This window comes from Bos javanicus, chromosome 8, assembly GCF_032452875.1.
Source record: "Bos javanicus breed banteng chromosome 8, ARS-OSU_banteng_1.0, whole genome shotgun sequence".
Classification (NCBI taxonomy): domain Eukaryota; kingdom Metazoa; phylum Chordata; class Mammalia; order Artiodactyla; family Bovidae; genus Bos; species Bos javanicus.
Window position 1 is genome coordinate 28089469 of NC_083875.1, and position 23827 is coordinate 28113295.

The 23827-nt window shown below is 40.5% G+C and overlaps 1 protein-coding gene across 8 annotated transcripts in view; it reads left to right on the plus strand.

Annotated features, from left to right (window-relative positions):
* BNC2 (basonuclin zinc finger protein 2) overlaps positions 1-23827 on the plus strand; it is a 485862-nt gene that overhangs the window by 96958 nt on the left and 365077 nt on the right. The gene's annotated exons all lie outside the window — the stretch shown is intronic.

A 23827-nucleotide genomic window follows, 5' to 3' on the forward strand; every position in this document is an offset into this window, starting at 1 on the left:
TTCCTTGCACTCAAAGTACCATAGAATCTAGTAGGTGAGAAAACTATGAAATCAGGTGACTAGAGTACCAGGTGCTAAACACTGTGGAGCCCTAAGCCCAGCCCATGTACAAGATGCATGATTGCCAGAGTCTTCCCTGCCCCCTTTATTTTGCCGAGTTAGCCAGATGAGGTGGTCTGTTGTTTGAGATGCTACTGCTACTGCTAAGTCACTTCAGTCGTGTCCGACTCTGTGCGACCCCATAGACGGCAGCCCACCAGGCTCCCCGTCCCTGGGATTCTCCAGGCAAGAACACTGGAGTGGGTTGCCATTTCCTTCTCCAATGCAGGAAAGTGAAAAGTGAAAGTGAAGTTGCTCAATCGTGTCTGACTCTTAGCAACCCCATGGACTGCAGCCCACCAGGCTTCTCCGCCCATGGGATTTTCCAGGCAAGAGTACTGGAGTGGGGTGCCATTCTCCATGTTTAGACGCTAAGTTGTGGCCAACTCTTTTGTGACACCATGGACTGTAGCCCGCCAGGCTCCTCTGTCCATGTAATTTTCTAGGCATGCATACAGCAGTGGGTTGCCATTTCCTTCTCCAGAGTATCTTCCCAACCCTGGGATCGAACCTGGGTCTGCTGCATTGGCAGGCAGGTCCTTTACCTCTGAGCCACCTGGGAAGCCCATAGAATGGTCTAGGAACAGTGACTAAAAATGTTCTTGGTACTAGGAACAACTCTGACAAAAGCTCAGAGTAAAGAGAGCACTCAGGACATTAGAAATACTAGTATGTTAAAACTTACTGGCAACCAAAACCCAGATCACAAAACTCTCATTTTGGATCAGAACATTTTTCTTCTGCCATTTACTTCAATGAGGAGATGAGAAATGACTGCAGATTTATTGTCTTGAGTCCCCATCTCTTATAACAGAAATATTTATTTTAGAAAGTTTGAATTATATGTGACTACCAAAAATGCAAAATCATTCATAAGGTTACTTTTTTATCATTTTGTAACTATAATTTTAGATTTTTTTTCCTATGCATCTTTAATTTTATAAAGTAGAAATGATAACTGAATATGCTGCTTTGCAACTGATACTTTGCACTTATTATGAAAGTTACATTAATTGTCCTTCATATCTTTGGGTTCCTTATAAAATATGCATTTTAATCATCATATAGTATTCTGACATGAACCGTTTTTTATTTATAGAACTCCTATTATTGGCAATGTAGGTTTCTAATTTTTGCAACCTTAAATGTTGCTGCAATAGAATGTATTTTATTTAAACCTTTGATTAAATCTATGATTATTTCCCTAGGGTAATAAAAAGTATTTCCGTTCTTCTATGCTCGTCTTTTTTTGTAGATATGAGCTGCTTGTTTATCACCACCATGCCTGAAGATCATTCCAGCCCTGATGACATGATGTCTTAAATCTAAATCTTTAGATCTTTGGCATTTAGACCACTGCTCTCCAAGACACCTGCTTGAAGAGCTCGGTTTGGCAGTGATTCTCATTACATCCATATAAGTAAAAGCATAAGTTACAATAGATGATTTGTGGCTGGACATGAAATGTAAGGCTAGTGTTATGTGTTGATATACATGTGAAACAATTGTATCCAGTTTGTTTTTTTTTTTAAGAGTATCCACATGTCTAGAAGTGTTTTATCCAGGGAATTTTTTTTTTAACAGAAGAATTCAGTCTGTTTTTAGGGAATGTTCTTTAGCTGCAGGTTTAAATAAACTTTTGGTCTGTGATTCAGAATATATCTTTTTTGAAATTTAATTTTTTTTAAATCTTTTGGTCATGCTACACAGCATGTGGGTTCTTAGCTCCCTGACCAGGGCTTGAATCCCCACCCCTGTGTTGGCAGCATGGAGTCCCAATCACTGAACAACCAGGGAAGTCTCCAGAATGTATCTTAGTAGATGAATACCTCCAGAGTTAACAATCGAAAGAAAAACTGGAATTAAGTCAGCATTTTTTCTTAAAGATGTCAAGAGGAAAATTTTGCATAGAACCAAGGAGGACATCCTTAGATCTACTGGAGGTTTTATTTTTCAAAGATTTTTATGCTGAAGTCCTGTTATCTTCACCTGCTCATCTTGTTTGTAACGTAGGCCCCAGCATCATACCCAGTAAATACTTGCCCCCCCCCAAAAAAAAAACACTTAAAAATAATGTATTTATTGAGATATAATTCACATCCCATGAGGTTTACCTACTTGGTGGTGGTGGTTTAGTTACTAAGTTGTGCCCGACTTTTGCGACCCCATGGACTGTAGCCTGCTAGGCTCCACTGTCCATGGGATTCTCCAGGCAAGAAAACTGGAGTGGGTTGCCATTTCCTTCTCCAGGGGATCGTCCCAACCCAGTAATAAAACTTGGGTCTCCTGCATTGCAGGCAACTTCTATACCGACTGAGCTGCGAGGGAAGGCCAAAATTTACCTAATTCGGATGTTTTTTTTTTGTTTCAGTGAGTTTTAACATATTTGGAGTTGTGTAACCATCACCACAGTCAAAGTTAGAACATTTTTATTACCTCAAAAATAAATGTTTACCCTTTCACTATCACCCATCCCCCAACACTCCCAATCCTCTGCAGCTGTAGACAGCTACTGATGTACTTTGTCTTCAAATTTGCTATTTGTATTTCATACAAATGGAATCATACTGTATATGGTATCTTACATCTTTCATGCATATAATATTTTAAGGATTTGTCCCTATTTTGCCAAATAACACTTCATTGTATGTAGTATGTATCACATTTTTGTTTATCCATTTATCAATTGATGGAGCAAATACTTTATAATATCTAGATGCATTTGTGTAGGTTTGTATTGCAAAGTTAAAAACTAAGAAATCAAGTTGCAAGATCCCAAGCTGGAGAGGCCTTCAGAGTTTGTTACTGGTGAAAGCATATTAGAGAAGTTTAGAATTCAGTTTGCAAGGTGGTTGGGTCTAAGGAGGAATATCCCATCATCAGTACATCCTTTCAGTTCCACCTGTTGGATGATGCTTAAATCTGCTCTTGTCTTCATGTGTCTGGTAAATTATCTAAGCAACATCTTTTGTTTGGTAACACATTACCACTACCATCCCCTAACATAGGCAACAAAGGAGTATCTTTAAAAATGTCGTTTTCTCTCAGAGTCCAAAATCCTTAACACAGGCTGCCCAGCTATCTCACATTAGGCCCTTGCTGCCTTCCGCTCACATCTCCCCCTCCTATTCTATGATATTGATTTTGTGCTTAATAAAGGATAACGGAATCCTTTCTGAAGTTTTTATGTGGGTACCCTGATGCTGGGAAAAACTGAAGTAGGAGGAGAAGGAGGCAGCAGAGGATGAGATGGTTGGATGACATCACCGACTCAATGGACATGAGTTTGAGCAAACTCCGGGAGATAGCGAAGGACAGGGAAGCCTGGCGTGCTGCAGGCCATGGTGTTGCAAAGAGTTAGATGCGATGGAGCAACTGGACAATAACAGCCCTCAATTTCAGCTCTCATCACTCTCAAGAACTGTGTGCTAAGGATCCCTTTTGGAGCCTGGTGAAACAGAAACGTCTCATGAGCTCTGGGGTGCACTGTGCATCAGAAATGTGCTTGTTTCCTTTGAACCTCTTCCCTGAAAATTGGAGATAACTGGCAAGTTGTCGTGAAACTTAAGGAGATGATATGTGAGTGTGTCTGGTGCATAATATGTGCTTAACAAACTATGTCCTTTAAATTTTTCATTTGGATTTTTGTTTGAATGTAGTGGTTTAGGTGAGTTTGATATTTCCTCCCCCCCCCTTTTTTTTTTTTGCGGAAAAGAGGGATTGATACATTATGATGATTGCCTGCAGTTTAGAATTTTTTCCTTCTAAAATCTGTATCTTTGTCTCTGAATCCTGGTTTTGTGAAATCTCTGGAATTTCATTAGTGCTTCTATATTGTGCCAATCAGCAGTACTTCCTTGGGTCCCTGCCTATAAAATAGCAATCTATCATTTATTGCCTTTTTTCCTAAAACATTTACATGTTTATATGTTTATTATTTCCTCATTTTGTGAGTAATTGTTGTTCATTTAAAAACCAGGAAACTTCAGAAAAGAGAGGAATAGGGAGAAGATAAAATTCAATTGTAATCCACTTACTTGCTGTGGCCATTGTGGTTTATGGTTTTCTAGACTTTATTCTTTGCAAAAACACATGTATGTGCCCATAGTTTTTGAAAAAGAAGTTGGATGGTACTGTATGTTCAATTACTTTTTCCGCTTGCCAGTGGGGGTGCTTGTCAGTGTTGTTATTATGCATGTGTACAGATTTGCATGTGTACAAGTTATTACGCATGTGTACATCAAGAATGCCCTTGTAGGGGAGTACCATGATGACTGTCACCAGTCCTCTTTGAATGGACATTTAGGTTGTATCTTAACTTTGGGTCGTTATAAACAGTGCTGGCTTTGATTTTGAAGTCACGACAATTCTGATAAGCTTTTTACCTCCTGAGTTAACAGTAATTTCCTTGAGGTTTAGTGCTCTTAATTTGGTGCTTGTGTTCTAGTTTCTTCATATCCCTACTTCCATTTACCTTAACAAAATGGTGTATCTTTGCTTTGGCACATACTGCTGTCATATCTGAGCTGTAACTTTTTAATAATTAATACTTCATATTGGTTAACATCTCTTTCCATTTTGGCATGGATCCTTACAATAAAATTCATGAATTCATTTCCGTTATATTTTCCATTACCTTATCTAACGTTGGGGTTTATTTAAATACCTCATTTTATTGATCTGAAAGAGAGTGCGTGTGTGTGTGTATGTGTTCAGTCACAGAGTTGTGTCTGACTCTTTGTGACCCCATGGATTGAAGCCCACTAGCTCCTCAGTCTTTGGGGTCTTCCAGGCAAGAATACTAGAGTGGGTTTCCATTTTCTCATCCAGGGGGTCTTCCCAGCCCAGGGATTGAACTTGTATCTCCTGCATTGGCAGGTGGATTCTTTACCACTGAGCCACCTGGGAAGCCCAAAGTGAGCACTTGCTTTCTTCCAAATAAAAGATTGAGTGGAGTGGTTTGTATTGAGCAGTACAATCAAAAGACACATATTTATAGTAAATTAACTGTTGCCCTAAACTGGGATATTCTTAAGGTAATTTTTCATCCTGTATTGTTTTCCTCCTTTTAGGTCTGTTTTTGTGTGTGTGTGTGTGTGTGTGTGTATATATAGCCAGTTGATTATGTCCTTAAGCATTAGCCATTTTAAATAATTTTAATATGACGCTTTGTAAATTGTTGAAGTAAAAGTTGTTAGTTGCTCAGTCGTGTCCAACTCTTTGCGACCCCATGGACTGTATCCCACCAGGCTTGCCTGTCCATGGGGTTTCCTAGGCAAGAATACTGGACTGGGTAGCCATTCCCTTCTCCCGGGGATCTTCCTGACCCAGAGATTGAACCTGCATTGCAGGCAGATTCTTTACCATCTGAGTCAACAGGGAATCCCGAATCATATCGAATATTCAAGAGCCCTGGTTGTTAAACTGGAGAACGCATCTGAGCCACGTGGCGGTCTCTTTCATCACAGACTGCTGGGCCTTCCCCCCAGGTTTTCTGACTCTGTGCATCACATACACAGCCTGAGAACCAGCCTTTCTAATAAGTCCCCAGGTGATGCCGATGCTGCTGGTCCTGAGACTGTTCTTTGAGGATGGAACATAGAAATAATTTTTGTATCATCTATACTCTTTGTAATTATCTATAGTCTTTTTCTCTTTATGCCAGTACACATGGCATATATAACTGAGCACGTTTTAGTAGAACCGTCTGTTGTTTCAAAAGGAAACAAAACCCCTTGTTGGCAAAATACAGAAGGATTACTGGATACAGAGCTGTAGCCTGGTGTGAGTGAGACCAGTAGGCGAGGCATCCAGAGTCCTAGACCTGGATTCTGTGGGCTGTAGTTTCCTTGAATCTTACACAGTCTTGGTTCACTTGTAGGAAAAAAAGTGATTGCTGCTAAATTTCTCCTGTCCCCTCACCTCCTGAATGTGCAGGCAAATCCTCAAAGTGTTTTTTAACCAGGTTCACAATGTCGGTTCAGTTCAGTCGCTCAGTCATGTCTGACTCTTTGTGACCCCATGGACTGTAGCACGCCAAGCCTCCCTGTCCACCACCAGCTCCTGGAGCCTACTCAAACTCATGTCCATTGAGTGATGTCCATGGTAATGCCATCGAACCATCTCATCCTCTGTCGTCCCCTTCTCCTCCCACCTTCAATCGTTCCCAGCATCAGGGTCTTTTCAAATGAGTCAGTTCTTCATATCAGGTAGCCTAAGGATTGGAGTTTCAGCATTAGCACCAGTCCTTCCAACGAATATTCAGGATTGATTTCCTTTAGGATGGACTGGTTGGATAGCCTTACTGTCCATGGGGCTCTCAAGAGTCTTCTCCAACACCACAGTTCAAGAGCATCAATTCTTTGGTGCTCAGCTTTCGTTACAGTCCAACTCTCAGATCCATACATGACTATTAGAAGAACCATAGCTTTGACTTTGTTGGCAATGTCTCTGCTTTTTAATATGCTGTCTCTGTTGGTCATAGCTTTTCTTCCAAGGAGCAAGTGTCTTTTAATTACATTGCTGCAATCACCATCGCAGTGATTTTGGAGCCCAAGAAAATAAAAGTCTGTCGCTGTGCCCATTGTTTCCTCATCTATATGCCATGAAGTGATGGGACTGGATACCATGATCTTCATTTTTTGAATGTTGAGTTTTAAGCCAACTTTTTCTCTCTCCTCTTTCACTTTCATCAAGAGACTCTTTAGTTCTTCTTTGCTTCCTGCCATAAGGGTGATGTCATCTGCATATCTGAGGTTATTGATATTTCTCCTGGCAATCTTGATTCCAGCTTGTGCTTCATCCAGTCCAGCATGTCAGATATCTCAATTAAGAAATGCTTATCTGTTTTTAATAAATGTTCAAAGTTGCTTTAATAGAGGCATTATTTTAAGGTTTGGATGAGTTAATACCTTGAAATCAAATACTTCAAATGACTTTGAGAACAGAGCTTCAGGCAAGTGATGGTCTGTATGTCAGGTCTTCAAGAATATAAGGTTGAAGAATTGAGACACATGTAACCAATGTTCATTAGGACATGGAAGCGACCTAGATGTCCATCGGCAGATGAATGGATAAGGCAGTAGTGGTACATATACACAACAGAATATTACTCAGCCATAAAAAGGAACACATTTGAGTCAGTTCTATTGAGATGGGTGAATCTGGAGCCTATCATACAGAGTGAACTAAGTCAGAAAGATAAAGACAAATACTGTATATTAACATATATGTGGAATTTAGAAAGATGATACTGATGATCCTACATGCAGGGCAGCAAAGGAGACATAGATGTGAAGAACAGACTTTTGGACTCAGTGGGAGAAGGCGAGGGTGGCATAATTTGAGGGAATAGCATTTAAACATATACATTACCATATGTAAAATAGATGACCAGTGCAAGCTCGATGCATGGAGCGGGGCACCCAAAGTTGGTGCTCTGGGACAACCCAGAGCAATAGGGAGGAGGAAGGGACATTCAGAATGGGGGGTACACATGTATACCTATGGCTGATTCATGTTGATATATGGCAAAAGCCATCACAATATTATAAAGTAATTATCCTCCTATTAAAAGAAATTAATTTGAAAAACGAATAGAAGGCTAAGCCTAGAAGAAAGGAGGAGGTGAGAGAAATTTTAAAATAATGGGGATTGAAATGGATTCATTGGATCCAGAGTTATTCAGTGTGTAATTCTCTGGTTCCTTCTTGGCTATAACTAGTAGTGGTTACACTTAGGAGCATTTAGTGGCAATTTTGCATTTGAAGTTCTTTCTACCTGTTAGCTGAGATGGGGGAATTGTATATGGCCTTTTCTGGCAGGCACAGTATTTGTATTTGGATAGAAAGGATAAACTATTTGAAAAAGCACAAGAGGATCACTTGGCACGTAGGTGAGTGAAATGTGAGGCTACAGCCTCATGTGGCAGCTGATAAGAACAGAGTTCAGAATAAGATGAACAGGAGGTTTCCGCTAAGCATTTCAGCCTCTCATGTTTGGACTTGGTAAAGAGGTGGCTGGCTGATTTCAGCCAGAGATGCTTCACTTACATTGCAGAGACGAGTCTCTGGTCCTCTAAGCCTGTCACCGTCAGTTGGAATTCAAAAAGTTTTTAGAAAGCCTTTTTGACCCATTACTGTGTTCTCTCTCGTCCCTTGTTTTTGATGGCGTGACATGTGTGGTCGTCTTTTCTTGTCAGCAGTTGGGAGAAAAATTTCAACAGGGTGAGAAACCTGAAGGCACAGAAAATGTTTGCCTGAAGCGTTCCCATGTGGGCAGTAGACATGGGCATGTGCTGAAAGAGAGCAGGCAGAAAGGCTTTTTGTTGAGAATGACAGGTAGGTAGGATGACCAAAGTTTAGCTTAAATCCTTTCATTGATATTGGAATGTCATCAACCTTCATATGACACTGCCATGTTCAACTGTGTGATCTGGAGAGCTGTAGCTTGGACTGCTGTGGTGAGTGCGTGTGTGTGTGTACAGTGTAAACATTTTATGAACTGCAGTGTCTGAGCCATCCGTCTATCTGGGCAGGAATCTCCCTTGATAGTAAAAAGAACAGCAATCAGGACAGAATTGGTCAATGCGGCATGTCTAATGGTGGGAAGATATTTGAAGGACTCACTGTAGACACAATAGTCTCTCTAAATAGCCTCTTTGCACCCGGAGTCTTATTGCAAACAGGTTCATTAAGGAGAGACATTCTGACACACAGCATCACAGTAATGAAAGTAGCTCTGTTTTTCTAATATTGTATCTTGCCACTTCAGTTATGCTGCTAGTACAAGATTTCCCTTGTGTTGTTGTATATTTCTCCAGAAAAAGAATCAGTCTTCATAGAATATACAATTATTTTGTACAGGAATGTATAACTCATACCTAAGATCCAGTTCTCCCTGTTTATGTGCACTAGTACAAAAATAATTGGCAAACACATCTTCCAGACCAAAAGATTCCAGCACCTTCAATTTGTTGGGCTGGAAGATGTTGAACTGGAGTTATAATAAACTTTAAAAAAATGTGTAATGTTCAAAATGGATTTGTGATCAATCATAAAAGAAAAAAAAATATTAGCACAGTTTCCCATGAGGTGTAATTTTTTTTTCCTGGGGTTTTAGCCAACTCCAGCATAGTATCTGTTCAAAGAGAAGGAAAATGCAAAAGGTTTTCATCCACCCAGCTTTACATATAACTCCAATATGATGACTTAAGCTATTGGATTTTCTGCCTGTTAATGTACAGCATGAACATTATGAACATGGAAAAAAAAAGGTTATATTGGTTTAAAAGTGGATATGGAAAATTTAATGTGCTCAAGTGGGAACAATGGCATATTAAAAAAAAACACTCATGACACAGATCTAATAATTCACTTGCCCCTGTAGGAGAAAGGGTATCAGCTCTGATGCTGGCTCATAGTTTATTTTTATATACACCCTTGGTCCCTGCAGTATACCCCGTGTGTGGGTTCCAGAGAAAAGAAAGAAAATAACCTGTAGGGAAATCAGCCTTGGAAACCTTTCATTAAATACATTGTGCTCTGTATTGTGTCGTTCACAGAATCTTCAAGAAATAAAGAAGGGAAAAATCTCTTATCAGTCTGCATGTGCGAAATATTATATTTGAATACTATCATTTGTTTTAAGATTAAGGCCGAGGCTGCAAACATATTAGTTATTATTCACTTACATCTGGTAGATAGTGTAACAGGGATTTTAAAAATTCTTTTTTTTCCATTTCTAGTCCCCATCCTTCTTTCTGCCTCCCTCTTCCCCCACAGACAATGGCAGAGATACCACTTAAACTTAAAATGATTCTGGCTGCAGTATTTTCACATGCGAAATGTTACCTCCTTATAGAGGACCGGGGTGGCGAGGATAATAAACTTCAGTGTTAAAATTCTTGCTGAAGTTTTATCTGTCATTTGACAAAAGATGCATTTCTAGGGAAAATTGAAGAAAGTGTTAAATATATCCTTTCATGAGAAAAATATACACTGTAGAGGTGTTAACTGTGAAGAGTGACACCTTTATCAAGTTGAGTGTCCTTTGGAGTGAGGCTTTGTCTTGTCATTATAGTTCATGTACGGCTGTTGGTGGGCCTTTAAAAATCTGTAAACGTCTTATCTTTTTTGCTGACTATTCATGCAGGATACGCGAGGCAGGCCAACTGTGACACATATTCTGCCCATGCTTGTAGCTGTCTCCTGGATGAAAACGAACACGCATTTTAGACCTAAACCTTGGGTGCCATATAACAGTATTTAGCGAGCTTCTGGGATAGCAGATCCTAGGAGTTGATCTCAGATCAGAAGCACTTTGTCCTCCACAGTCTGTTGGAAGATTTCTTATTTCAGAAGTAGCTTGTGTTGAAAAATCTCTCTCTAAGTGTAGAGCATCATCAGCACCAGGGTTTTCTCAGCATCACAACGAGCTTCTGTGTCCAGGAAGCTCTTTTCACGTGACAGTGGTAAAAGGTCCTGGGGACCGAGTGCATATCATGAGGCAGGCATTCTGTGAGATGCTTTGTATGAATCATCATCTGGTCTTCACATGAAGCTGCTGACGTGGCGGCTGCCTCTCTTCCTTTTGCAGATGAGGAAACTGTGTCGCTAATAAGGGACAGTGCTGGGTTTTTTCAGATCTAAGCCTGCTCCTGTTGCCAAGGTCATAGCCTTTACCATTATTTGAAATCACGTCCTAAGCTGTGTGGCCGTGCTCCACTCCTCTCTCCCTTGGCTCTCAGGCCCGTATAGTGACTGTCTCCTGTCCTTTGGGTTTATCATCGACCCTGCCACCTACTAGCCAGTGCCTCTGTTGGCCCTTTCCCTGTCAGTGAAATGAGAGAGTGGTCCCCTTATTCAGCCTGGTTGAAGCACACACACATGTTATTTATTGGTCATCCTCTTTAAGCCAGGTGCTGTGCTAGAACCTCGAGTCCAGCAGGGACATGGACAGATGTGGTCCCTGATCCCCCGAAGCTTGCAGGCCTGTGGGCGTGTCAGGACACTGAAACACTGTACAGAATTACTTAGTTATGTGCTGCCTGTCTCAACCATACATAGATGTTAAACTGACTTCAAGTTAAAGCTACCCATCTAAACAGATATTGGACTTTTCCTATGGGTCATACTCAAAGAAACCTTGCTTTCCCTGGCATCACTTGGATGCAAAACTGTTTGCCTAAATCCTCTTCCGTTGTTCCCCTGCAGTGGTTGCTGAAGAATCAGACACCTGAGGGTTTGCCTCCTGTCTCTTTCTCAGCCTGCCCACTTCTCTCCTCACTTCCACTGTCTCCCTGTGCTTCCAGTCCTGTTTGTTCATATTTATTTGTTTGGCTGCACTGGGTCATAGTTGCTGCCCGAGAGATCTTCACTGCCCTGTAGCATGTAGGATCTTAATTCCCTGACCAGGGATCAAACCCGAGTTCCCTGCATTGCAAGGTGGACTCTTAACTACTGGGCTGTCAGGGAAGTCCCACCCTCATTTCTTAGTGTTCTGCTTGCCACCATTCTCTAAGGTTTCAAATCCTAAATCAACCCCTCCTTCAAATCCTAGCTCAGTCTTCACTACTTCAAGTCACACTCCTCTTGTGATGTTCTTTTAAAACATGAATCCCGATTTTACATTTATCTTTGCTGTGTGGACAATCTTGTTTTCTCCAACTAGACTGAAAGTTCCCTCAGAGAAGGGACTTTGTCTCTCTAATATCTATCCCAGGCACAAGTCTGTTTTCAAACAGTGAATTAAGATGGAATTTTTTCCCTCTTCTTCTTCTGTAACAGTGCTCTCAGCTCTAATATTTGTTTTATTCTACCTACATGTCCAATAGACCAATTGAACCAAAGAGTAAACATATCTTCCCAACTCTGCATTTCCTCCTTTTCTCTAATTCTTCAAAATTTTTTTATTTTATTGAAGTATAGTTGATTTACAATATTGTGTTAGTTTTTGCTATATAGCAAAGTGAGTCAGTTATGTATATACATACATATATGTATATATACATTCTTGTTTGTATTCTTTTCCATTCTGGCTTATCACAGGATACTGAATATAGTTTCCTGGGCTGTACAGTAGGACCTTGTTGCTTATCTGTTCTCTAATATTAAAAGTGCGTGCATGCATGCTAAGTCACAGTTGTGTCCGCCTCTTTGTGACCAGGCTTCTCTGTGTATCTGATAATCCCTAACTAGTCCATCCCTCTCTAATTCTTAATGTCTCCATTGTTTTCATCAAACTAGAGAGCCTCAGTTCCTCCCACTTCCTCCTGCCCTCCCCTGTCTTGTGTAGGATGACCTCGTCAGAGGAAGATTCCCCAGGATTTCTCATCACTTCTATACCTTCCCTGTTACCTCTGGGTGTGAGCTCTGATTTCCTTGCTAAAATAACATAACTGATCTTTTCACCTCCTGCCCTAAATGAGTAATCCTGCCAAAACACAGATCTGCCCGTGGCAGGTCTTAAAAGTCTTTGCTGGTGAAATGATACCGTGTCTGGGATTTACTTTAAAATTATCCAGCGGAGGAGGGAGGTTAAGGGGATTAGGTGAGTGCAGGTGAAAGAAGACTGACCCAGCACTGCTCATTGTTGAAGTTGGTGGTGTGGTTCACGGGGGCTTGTTACACTATTTGCATTTGTACATGTTTGAAAACATAAATAATAAAATTTAAAAATAGAACACTGCAAACTTAGGGTGTGCACCATATAAACTCTGACCTCCTTGGCAGAGTGCACGATGCTCTCATGGTCCCTCCCCTGTGGCTCCTTTGGCCTCTCATCTCCCTCAACTCTGGTGGCTGACTATTCTGCAGTCGTTACTCTGCACTTGTCCCTGCTCTCAGCATTGATCTCTCAAAGGGCTCAGCTCTACTTCTCTCTGGCCCACTTTGTTAGCCTGATTGGGATCTTCTCCCCTGTCCTTTTGATGGACCATACTTAGAGCCCAGGGTTATTTCATTAGTAGCTCAGCTTGTAAAGAATCTGCTTACAATTCAGGAGACGACAGTTCAATTCCTGGGTTGGGAAGATTCCCTGGAGGAGGGATTGGCTACCTACTCCAGTATTCTTGGGCTTCCCTGGTGTTTCAGACAGTAAAGAATCCACCTGCAGTGCAGGAGACCTGGGCTGGGAAGATCCGCTGGAGAAGGGAATGGCTACCCACTCCAGTATTCTGGCCTGGAGAATTCCATGGACTACAGTCCATGAGGTGGAAAAGAATCAGACAACCCTGAACGACTTTCACTTTCTTCTGGAGCCCATCAAGTTCTTACTTTGTGCATAGTCTCGCCCTTTCCTCACTGAGGACTGCCCCAACCAAGAAGATCTCCACTTCCCCGCCTCCAATTTTCAGTTCAGTGAATGTTCATTACATGCCCATTGAGTGTCAGGCAGCTAATGGATATTTGAGATTAAATCAAATAGTTACTTCTGGCTTGTAATATGGAGAGAACCCACCTGCCAGCATTTTGGGCTAAGTTTGGCAGTGGTTTCCATCCGTCCTCTTCACTCACAGACCATCCCAGACTTCTCCAGGAATAAGGTACATATTATGAAGAGATGCATAGGTAAACTGTGCTATACAAATGCAAGGTTCAGTTCAGTTCAGTCGCTCAGTCGTGTCTGACTCTTCGCGACGCCATGAACCACAGCATGCCAGGCCTCCCTGTCCATCAGCAACTCCCGGAATTCACCCAGACTCATGTGCATCAAGTCGCTGATGCCATCCAACCATCTCATCCTCTTGTCGTCCCCTTCTCTTCCTGCCCTCAATCTTTCCCAGCATCAGGGTCTTTTCAAATGAGTCAGCTCTTCTCATCAGGTGGCCAAAGTATTGGAGTTTCAGCTTCAGCATTAGTCCTTCCAGTGAACACCCAGGACTGATCTCCTTTAGGATGGACTGGTTGGATCTCCTTGCAGTCCAAGGGACTCTCAAGAGTCTTCTCCAATACCACAGTTCAAAAGCATCAAGTCTTCGGCAGTCAGCTTTCTTTCTAGTGCAATTCTCACATCCATACATGACCACTGGTAAAGCCATAGCCTTGACTAGATGGACCTTTGTTGGCAAAGTAATGTCTCTGCTTTTTAATATGCTGTCTAGATTGGTCATAACTTTCCTTCCAAGGAGTAAGCGTCAAATGCAAGGTAGCCAAATACTATTAGCACCTGAAGATAAATCCCTTTGCTCAGCTTTTTGTCTCTTTTTAAAGGTGACTTTTAAAACTGTCAGGCTCTGCATTTATATTTAAGAAGTCTCCCTCCCTCCCCTGATCCACTGTAGAAGCAGGATTGGGAAGCTGTTTTTGCGGGAGGACACAGCCAGCCTTCTGCCAGAGCCCATCCAAAGGTCCTTCCACTGGGCTCTAATGTGAGCAGAAAAGTAATCCTATCCCTAGCCTTTATAATGTATCTTCACTTATTTCTGGGCACTTGATTGCTTCAAACACCAGTAGGACTCTTGAGCCCAGAGGTAAAAGTAGAAAAGGTATAAAGGATTTGAGAAATGAACCCGGTTTTGTGGCTTAGAGAAATAAAAGACCAAGGTATGAGTTAATCCCTGTTCGCAAACACATGAAATAATTTTACCTGGAAGGTGGTACCAGCTGTTAGCCATTTGAGTGAAAACAAACAAAAGGACTTAGGTTGCAGCTGGAGGGATTTTAGGTAGACATTTTTCGTTAAGTGGGTTCCCATCCCAGTAAATTGTTGATTAAAGTCCGGCATGGAGGGCAGTAAGGTGGATTTGAGGAATTTCAGCATCCTCAAAATCAGACTTCATGATTACAAAATCAGCAGCTGTGAATGCCCTTCGTGCCCAGAGCTGCAGAGGTAGGGTTCCCCTCATTCCTCACACCTTCCCCCAAGTTGAAAGAAATTAGCTTCAATTAAAGAAAATAGTGATGGATGGCTACAGAGATAAATATGATACATTGCACAGGGAAACTGCATTAAAAGAACATTAAATTTGGGACAGAAAGCACTGAAGGTGAAAAAATTCACAGTTAAGGTTGAAAAGTGATATCGTTTACATCTCTGCTAATGTGTCGACCTAAAAGGACACATTAAGAAATTATGAGGGTGCTCTGTTGTGCTAAGAAGTTTTTCGACTTGACAAACTCAGCTTAATCCATGGTTTCATTGCCCAGCTTTAATTAAGGCATTGTCCATGAATGATTATAGCCCATGGGAAAAAAACCTGTTACTTTTACCGGGATTATAGCCCATGGGAAAAAAACCTGTTACTTTTACCGGGAGAATTTTGCTGTTTGTTTAAATATTAAGTTTTGGAGGGGGCCAGGTGGTGATTCTGGGACTCTTTGCATTTCAATACCCGAGCATATTTTAGTTTTTCTTAAGTCAGTAATTTTTTTGAAAGGCACTAGTTTTATTTTTTTAACTAAAATATTAGTAATAACTTGATAATAGTTTAATGTTGAATGTTATATTTTTGTATATTTTTGAAAGCAAAATTTAGCTTTTATTCTTTGTTCCAGGGGTGAGTTTCTGCTGCTGAAGAGTAGATCTGAAATTTCATGTGTACTTTAAGAAAATTGTTGCCTTATGGGGCCCATTTTCAGGATCAAATCCAGTCACATTTTTAATTTGTACAATCACATCGTAATACTAGAAATCCTCCTTAAAGTTTTTATCTCATAAGATCTATTTGTTTACTGTGTTTTTTTGGTGTGTGTATATATACATGTGTGTTCCTCATATCAGGGACAAAAATCTCTCAAATGGATCTGAATGTAGACTATAACTGGAGTAAATATGTATAGTAGAACTTGCATAATACAAAAGTTAATTCTTAAGTTTTTTTTTTTGTTGTTTTTTTGAGTTCAAGGAGTTCTTTATTGACCATAAGCTTATTTGTGCTGCTGCTAAGTCGCTTCAGTCGTGTCCGACTCTGTGAGACCCCATAGACGGCAGCCCACCAGGCTCCCCCGTCCCTGGGATTCTCCAGGCAAGAACACTGGAGTGGCTTGCCATTGCCTTCTCCAATGAATGAAAGTGAAAAGTGAAAGTGAAGTTGCTCAGTTGTGTCCGACTCTCAGCGACCCCATGGACTGTAGCCCACCAGGCTCCTCCGTCCATGGGATTTTCCAGGCAAGAGTGCTGGAGTGGGGTGCCATTGCCTTCTCCATTATTTGTGAAAGGGGACAGTGAAAATTAACCTATTTCTGAAATCACTGAGCTGTGAAGAACAAATCAAACTTAACAAATTTAGATGCCAAATGTTACTATTGTGTCTTTAAAGCAGAAAGAGAATTTTTTTTTAATTTATTAAGGAAAATAATTTTAAGCATATACAGGTAAATGAAATCACCAACTTGTATACTTCTACAGTAATAACATAGATGGGTTAAGAGTGTCCTGTTGGTGGGACTTGCTCAGTGGTCCAGCGGCTAAGACTCAGTGCTCATGGTGCAGGGGGTCGGGTTTGATCTCCCGTCAGGGAACTAGATCCCACGTGCTGCCACCAAGATCTTGCATGCCGCAGCCGAAGATCCCGCATGCCAGAAGGTAAAAAGATGATGTGTTTCAACTAAGACCTGGTGCAGCCAAATAAATAAAATGAAAAAAAAAAATCATATTAGTCATTTAAGGAAGGAAATCCAAGCCACAATTATTATAGAAGTTTTCTATTTTTGTTATATTAAGGGTGAGTCTTATAAAGGAGTTTATGAAATTGCCCTAAGTGCAGTGGTTATTAGCCAACAGAATTTATTGCATACTGACCTAGGTAATATTCATTTGGACGCATGGCAGGAATATACTCATGGCCTAATCACAGATTTTAGGTTGAGCTTCCTCCTAGATCAATGAGTTTGTGCTTCCAATTAATTAAAGAAAAAGTTCAGGAGGCCAAAAATTTCGAGAGCGAGCGAGGGAGGTGAAATTTAGGTCACTTTTTTCTGGTTGTTATTCTGGGACACCATGCACAGTCTGTTTCTTAGTACAGAAAAATGACATCTGTAAGCCCATTTGGAGTTTTAAATGTAATATAAATGTAGTGCATCATCATAAGTATGCAAACACATTTTAAAACAGGGTATTGTATGGAAGTAATTACTGGCAGTGAGTGAGCTACACACCCCAAAGAATGGGTTGGGGCCAAAAAATGAAAGATTTCTAAGTAGAATTACTTTCATGTGGGTGGGAAAGAGAGCAAGGTTAACTTTTATTAGGGACCAATCCCAGCTCTTAGTTTAATTCTGATCACATACTTGGTAACCCAAATAAATAAGTAATAAAGAGATTTCACGTTAGGATGAGGTTATTTTTTTCCCCTTGGTACAGTCTTCCAGTGGGGAGTACTGTTTTAAGGCAGGAGGGTATGCCATACACGAACTTGAACATGGCCGAATGCATGGACAGCTCTGCGCTCTCAAACTTTGGGCCTTGTAATGGTTAATGATGTTGTGACACAATACTTGATCATTCTTTAGCTGGGTATGTAGTGTTCATCTTTCACAGATTTAATAGGATGTAGGAAGGTTTGTATCATCTGGAAATAACAGGCTCTGTAGTTTTCTCCCCTTCTCAATCACCACGGAGAAGACCCTGTTAATAGGGTCTCTTTCCTTTCCCTTTCATCCTGTATATTTTGTTTATTCTGCAGTGTCACATAATATCATCCTTATTTCAAGGCAACTTTGCATTGTAATATTTGCCCAGGAAGTGGGGGTTGGATCTTAAAAGTTGAGGGGGAGAAAATTGCTGTCTATGGAAATTATTCTTTATATGATTTCTGACAGATTCTTTGGAGCCCTTTGGATGCCATCGATACCAATTTCAAATACATTTCTTCCCTCAAACCAGTGTCACTATAACCCCCGAAGTGTTAGTCACCCAGTCGTGTCCAACTCTTTGTGACCCCATGGACTGTAGCCTGCCAGGCTCCTCTGTCCATGGGATTCTCCAGGCAAGAACACTGGTGTGGGTTGCCATTGCCTTCTCCAGGGGATCTTCCTGACCCAGGAACTGAACCCTGGTCTTCTGCATTGCAGGCAGATTCTTTACTGTCTGAGCCACCAGGGAAGCCCATTATCCCCAAACCAGAGAGTTATTTTGGGTTAGACTTCACTGAGCAGCCATCCCCCAGCCCCTTAACTGTTATCAGGACACAGTATTGATGAGTGAGGCTTGGTCAAGTTACTTAACCTTTCTTCCTTGATTTTCTATCATGTTGACTGGAAATGATTATATCTGCCTTTGATCTCATAGAGATGCTTCAATCCATTAAAGTTATTAAGCACTTTAAGTAAGTTATAAAACACTAGATGCAAGGCATCTTCATTACTGTTACCATAACTGTTACCTTAGTTACAGTGTCATATACAAAGGGGAGCTTTCCGAATGCTAAGTAGTTAAGTCTCAGAATGAGCTCTCTGGACTCAGTGGTTGATAGCGGACTTTAAGAGGTCGGGTTACCTATGTCCCTACTTTGGAGGCCAGGCTCTGTTCCTCCCAGCTTCTGTAAATTTGGGGAGCAAAAAGCAAATGACAAAACCAAGAACACAAAATTGAAAAAGAAAATTGAAGAGGCACTGGGAGATGTGTGTGGTCCACCTCCTATTCTTCCCCAGCAGCTGCTCTTGGTGCTGAGCCTCCTAAAGGCTCCTTTGGTACCTGTCCTGATTGTTCATCTCTCCTTACTGTGGAACGTGTGTTCAGGAGTTTTAAAGTGGATTGTGGGCTTTGAGTCATCCCCATTTACAAGTTTCATTTTCTTTGTTTTTTTTTTTTTCTGAAATACTCTTTCTCTGAGAAAGAGAAAAAACGTTGAGGATGGAGTAGGTGAAGGTCTTTGAATGTGTTTGGTTAGTGTTCAAGGGCACTTGTGCAAGATGCCTGTTTTCTAGATTGCAGCCCCCTCTAGCATCTTGTTTTGAAGACTTCCTCCCTCACATCTCATATAACATTCCAGAAGGAGTTGCACTTCTGTATGGCCTTGGATGGCACCAGCTTGAGGAGGTCCGTGAGAACGTGAAAGATCAACCCTCACCTCCTAGAGTGAAGGATTTGCTCTCCAGAGCTCTTTTGCTCTCCCAAGTGTCACTTTTCTAAAATAACCAACTCTGTCCTTTGTCCTTAACTTTCAGAAATGACCATCACCACATGTTCTTGCTTTTAAAGTTTTGATACTGTGATTTATTTTGTGTTTATTCTTATGCTTCATCTACATGTAGCTTGGTGGCATGTCCAGTTGGGTCAGCTACAAAGCATTAGTCCCTCAGACACCTTAGCTTGTAGTTGATGAAGTACAAAAGAGTTGTGATATGGTCTGAAGTATAAGATATTTCTGTTCATCAAAAAGACTGTGTGAGGCAGACTTAGGGAATGAAGTATGGTTACTAAGGAGGAAGAATGAGGGGAAGGGATAGTTAGGGAGTTTGGAATAGAAATGTACAGACTGCTGTATTTAAAATGGATAACCAACAGAGACCTCCTGTATAGCACAGGGAACTCTGCTCAGTGTTATGAGGCAGCCTTCCCCCCTAGTTTGGGGAAGAAGGGGTACATGTACATGCATGGCTGAGTCCCTTCACTGTTCTCCTGAAGCTATCACAACATTGTTAATTTCCTACACTTCAATACAAAGTAAAAGGTTTAGAAAGACTCTGTGAAGAAGCCTACAGAAACAATTACAAGTACTGAAGAATTAAGAAGCTCTAAAATAAATATGGATTGGTAAAAAGAAATTAATTCAACATTTTTTAACCTTTCTTAAGTAGCTAGAATCCTAAAGTTGCAAGTAAGTTGCTTTTAAATATGACTAGAGTGATATGATTTTCTAAGTCTCCCCTGCCTCTCAAGTATTAAGGTCTAACAGTGGATTTTCTGGTATTGATTTGTGTGGAAACTCTTAGATGAGATCATAGTTTTGTATTTAAAGATCACTGTTTTGGGGGTGAAGAGGGGAAGAATACAATTACATGAAGTTGAGATTGTTGTGGAAAATCAAGGACATATGGTTGCATTGGTATAATATTGGTTTTTCAGAATCAAGAGTAACACAAGTGAAATTACCTCTTAAATGGCGGCTAGCTATTGCTACCTCGTATACCTGAAGTATGTTTTTCTTTTAATACACATGTGTGGAGCTTGTGGAGTGTGGGTCAGGGCTAACAAATATTTTTTTATTTAATGTTCTTATGTTTTTTGAACAGATACTGGAGCACCAACTGTTTCTCCCTTGTCTTTCTCTCCTTCTCCCCACATTTCTTCAACAATTTTATATTCTGTTATGATTCAGTTATTCAATACAGTGTCATTATTCAACACAGAATAATATATTCTGCATTACAGATGGCTTCTTCACCATCTGAGCCACCAGGATAGCTCAAATAAATAGATGAATAAAATAAGTAATATAAAAATAAACTTTTCCCCTATTGAGAATGCATGATTTAGACCCCAAACTTGGATGTATTAGAGCCCCAACAGAATTTAAAGCTGTTTGCCATGCCACTGTCTCCTTTGTGGTTAGATACATCTCCTGGGGCATTCACAAATGACCTAAAAGGATTCTTGTGATTTTCTTTTTTTTTAATTTCCTGAGGGGTCAAATTGGGTCAACCTTGGAGGTACCCAGAACCAGTGGGGCAGTGGAAATGGATGAGCATGAAACAGAAGCCAGCTATGTGCTTATAAGAAATTCTTAGTATTTGTGTTCTTGTAATTGATAGACAGAGTTGGATTTATCTTGGGTTGGGCTGTTTCTCGGAGAAGGAGATGGCACCCCACTCCAGTACTCTTGCCTGGAAAATCCCATGGACGGAGGAGCCTGGTGGGCTGCAGTCCATGGGGTCGTGAAGAGTCGGACACGACTGAGCGACTTCACTTTCAATTTTCACTTTCCTGCATTGGAGAAGGAAATGGCAAGCCACTCCAGTGTTCTTGCCTGGAGAATCGCAGGGACGGGGAGCCTGGTGGGCTGCCGTCTATGGGGTCACACAGAGTCGGACACGGCTGAAGCGACTTAGCAGCAGCAGGGCTGTTTCTCAACCTTTTTTTTCACTATCAGGGCCTAAGCAGCTTTTTAGACATTTTGTCCTAATCATTGTCTACCCCCACAAACCTGCCATTAAATTTTAAGGATTAAGATTTTGTTGAATAGAGTTGAGCTTCCAAAGACCACAGGTAACTGTAATATCAAAAATAAATAAATGTGTGACTTGACCTATGATCTATGTGTTAGTCACTCAGTCGTGTCCAACTCTTTGCGACTCCATGGACTGTAGCCCTCCAGGTTCCTGTGTCCGTGGAATTCTCCAGGCAAGAATACTAAAGAGAGTAAGCTTCCCTTCTCCAGGAGATCTTCCTGACCCAGGGATGGACCCTGGGTCTCCTGCATTACATATGGATTCTTTACCATCTGAGCCACCAGAGTAGCTCAGATAAATAGAAGAATAAAGTAAGTAATATAAAAATAAGTTTTCCCCTGATTGAGAATGCATGATTTAGATCTCAAACTTGAATGTATTTAGTTAAGTTCAGTTCAGTCGCTCAATCGTGTCCAACTCTTTGTGACCCCATGAATTGCAGCACGCCAGTCCTCCCTGTCAGTTTTATTGAAATATAGTTGACATCTAGCATGTAAGTTTAAGGTCTGTGTGTGATGATTTGATACATGTATGTATTGTGAAATGATTACTACAGTAGGGCCAGCTAACACTTCCATCCCTTCACATAATTACCTTTTTTTGGTTGAAGATGCAAAAATTATTCAACAATTTGTCTATTTACTTTCCAGCCAATAGTGAGTACATTTTCTGCAAGTCACTAGTGAGTGCAGTTGTAGTTCTTCGGTAATTACTAGTCATCTTGAGAGGTTACATAGCCTTTGCCTTTGACACCTTAGTTTTCATATGAAGATGGTCACTTAGCACCATGCCTAGATGAGTGTTGTTAGGAAACTTGTGTCCCGTTTTCCCCCACGGATTGTGGGAGTGGATGGGCTTGCAGCTGGTAGCTATCACAGATTTTTTTACATTATAAAATTAATACATTCTTATTGCAAATAAAAATCAGAAAATTCTTAGCTCATAAGAGTTTCTCTAAGAATTGAGCCGCTCTTTGATATTTACATACTTCTAGCTCTAAATGTGACAGAGGTATGCTCTCACAGATTTAAAATATGTAATAATAAAACTAAATTATGTATAAATTGCATGATTATGAATGAAGGTTCTCTTAAAAATTTATTTTCAACCAGTATTTAGTATTCCTCTTTTTTTCTTCTTATGCATTGTGAAGGACATTAATACTGATTGACGTTGAAAATGGCCAGTCATTTTCTGTTTGAAACCTTACATTTTAACAAAATGGTAAGTTTTCAGAGATTAAGAAATTGGAAAAAAATCTGTTTGGTGGTTTTTCTATCCCTGAAGTCTTAAAAGTAACCATGTATGCTTTTCTTAAAGTCCATTCTAATATATACTACAGAAAACATACTACCCTTGAATACAACAGCTTCAGGTGTGATACTTAAAGGTTCCTCTCTGAACAAAACTTTTTGTAATGAAGTACAAAATGTTAAAAAGCAATTAACTAAATAAGTCTCAATTCCAATTACTAAGATTTTTGCATGAAAATCACATTTTCCTTCTTATTGAAGTATGAGATTCAAGCCAGCTGTTGCAGTGGTAACCTGTAATCCATTTCTGTACATTGCTTTTTGGTGTGAACTGAAACTGTTATCATGAAGTTAAGTGTTATAACCCACTTTAAGATGAATTAGTTTCCTGGAGGTTATCACAGATAAAATCAGAACATATTCCCTCTGGAATCTATGTTTATTGCAAAAACATACACTTTGACCTTAGAATATTTTCCTCTTTCATTTAAATGAAAGAAAAGTTAAATAGTAATTTTTAAAAAAAGGTTTAAGTCTTACATCTGTGAATTTAAGTAAAGTTAATAGATTCTTCATAGATTTTGATTGTGAAAATAAGATTGATACATGGTTCCTTATGTGTTATGTGTTAATTGCTCACTCATGTCTGACTCTCTGTGACCCCATGGATTGTAGCCCCGCAGGCTACTCTGTCCATGGATTTTCCAGGCAAGAATACTGGAGTGGGTTACCATTCCCTTCTCCAGGGTATCTTCCCAACCCAATCTCCTGCATTGCAGGTGGATTCTTTATTTACCATATGAGCCACCAGAGATGCCATTAATTCTCATTTCAGTTCAGTCACTTAGTCATGTCCGACTCTGCGACCCCATGGACTGCAGCATGCCAGGCTTCCCTGTCCATCATCAACTCCGGAGCTTACTCAAACTCATGTCCACTGAATTGGTCATGCGATCCAGCCATCTCATCCTCTGTCATCCCCTTCTCCTTCTGCCTTCAATCTTTCCCAGCAAAGGGTCTTTTCAAATGAGTCAGCTTTTCGCATCAGGTAGCCAAAGGATTGGCGTTTCAGCTTCAGCATCAGTCCTTCCAGTGAATATTCAGGACTGATTCTTAGGATGGACTGGTTGAATTTCCTTGCAGTCCATGTTACTCTCAAGAGTCTTCTCCAACACCACAGTTCAAGAGCATCAATTTTTCAGTGCTCAGCTTTCTTTATAGTTCAACTCTCACATCCATACACGACCACTGGAAAAACCATAGCTTTGACTAGATGGACCTTTGTTGGCAAAGTAATGTCTCTGCTTTTTAATATGCTGTCTAGGTAGGTCATAACTTTTCTTCCAAGGAGCACATGTCTTTTAA